This window comes from Hibiscus syriacus, unplaced genomic scaffold, assembly GCF_006381635.1.
Source record: "Hibiscus syriacus cultivar Baekdansim isolate YM2019G1 unplaced genomic scaffold, ASM638163v2 tig00110429_pilon, whole genome shotgun sequence".
NCBI classification, from domain to species: domain Eukaryota; kingdom Viridiplantae; phylum Streptophyta; class Magnoliopsida; order Malvales; family Malvaceae; genus Hibiscus; species Hibiscus syriacus.
The window spans coordinates 1,914,310-1,916,132 of record NW_024062733.1 but is presented as its reverse complement, the minus strand read 5'-3'; the positions used below and the strand labels follow the sequence as shown (position 1 = coordinate 1,916,132).

The following is a 1,823-nucleotide window of genomic DNA, read 5'->3' as shown; positions in this document are numbered from 1 at the left end:
CGCTAGGTAGTGATCATAACAATCAACTATTTAGAGCATTAGCCATTTGTCATATCTAATTCTCAATAGCCCTTAATAAGGCAGATTGGCTTGGCATATATTCTTTCATCATGGCTTCAAAAGGCGTCAAGGTTGAAGATTGATTCAAAGATTTACCTTGATAATTCTACTTTTGTTATGGCTGAGTGACATATTGTTGTTCCTATGGCTGTGACATTTGACTATATTGAGTCTACTGATGTTGTGGGTTTGCAACATTCTGATTTCTCCAAGAGAGATTAGGATGATTTCTAAAATTTGGGTTGTACGTGTTGCTAAACACATTATCATTCCTTTGATAATTCTGCACATAGTAAATGGACTCCACATTTGAAGGACATTCATCAAAATTGTTGTCATCACTACAATATACACAAGTGACAAGAGATGTGGCTTTAACTTCATACATTCCCCTTGGCTTATACAATTTCTTCACCATTTCAATCAATGTTAAAATTTGAGATGCCATATAGTTAAAGGCTTCCGAATCTACCACTGCAGCATCACGTCGACCAAATGTATGGTGCATATTAGGGTATTAACAATTATTGGTAGAAATTCACTCAAGGATGTCATATGATTAATTGTATGTCTTATCCAACACATATCCATTTATCGAGGCATCAACCACCATTCGAGTGTGTATGTTTAACAAAATGTAAAACATCTCCATTTGAGTCCAACGTGGGAAACCATGCATATGACTCTTCCACAAAAAATCCTTAAATCATTCCCATGCTTCATATAAGCTTTCATCATCCATCTGCATGAATGAAATCAATTCATTTTGAAGCCTAGAATTCATATATGGTAGGTTGAATCACAAAAAGAACTTCTATGCTAATTCATTCTAGGATGCTACAGCACTCGATGGTAGTGAACTAAACCAAACTAGTTTTTATCACACAATGAATAGGGAAATAACTTCAGCTTCAAGGCCTCCTCTGGTACACATTGATGAATAAAAGAATCGAAAACTTCAATAAAAGCTCGTAAATGGCCCTAAGGTCTTCAACAATAGAACGTACATATTGTCCCATAGATTGTAACATTTGAAACATAATTGGATTTAATTCGAAGTTCGCAACATTAATTATTGGCCTCACAATTCACATATGAAAATCATCCAATCTTGGTACCACATACTCACAAATAGGGCAATCACGATCATTTACATTATGACATGGTTTCTCATCTTCAAGTTCAACTGGCAACTCATCATTCTTATATTCTGCAATAGGGTAAAATACCATTCCCTCGTCCAGTAATAGCATCTTCTCAGTGACGTCTACGAAATTTCCTTTCAATCTCTCGATTGAATGGCTCTAAGTCTTCGTCACTTTGGGACATACACTAAAAAATAGAGACTAATAAATCTACAAAAGAAAATAAATACGTAAGCAAAATTTAAAAAAACAACTCTAAATCAAACTGATGCTCCCCCACAACGATGCTAAAAACTTGATGCTACAAAAATGCTATAGCATACAACGCAAGTGCACGTATACCAAATCAAGTAATAAAGTGGAAACTACAAGAGTTTTAGATATCGAATCCACAGGGAGGAAAATGTTTATATTGGAGTTTTTGAAAATAAGGTGAATTAAAAGAATAAGATGCTAGGAAGAAATAAAATTAATAATGAAATATACCAGTTCATGCTAAAGCATTATAGGAAGCAAATGGTCAACTATCGAATCGATGGATATGTTATTATGATTCTCAAATTCTATGCAAGTGTTGAATACTTAATCTATGTAATCAACATTGATTAAATCCATTAA

The 1,823-nt window shown here is 34.0% G+C and overlaps 1 non-coding gene across 1 annotated transcript; it reads left to right on the top strand.

Annotated features, from left to right (window-relative positions):
• Nucleotides 1–728: 728 nt before the first annotated feature.
• On the top strand, nt 729–835 carry LOC120125184. The gene has a single exon (XR_005516340.1). It is a non-coding gene; the product is annotated as a small nucleolar RNA R71 (small nucleolar RNA).
• Nucleotides 836–1,823: the final 988 nt, after the last annotated feature.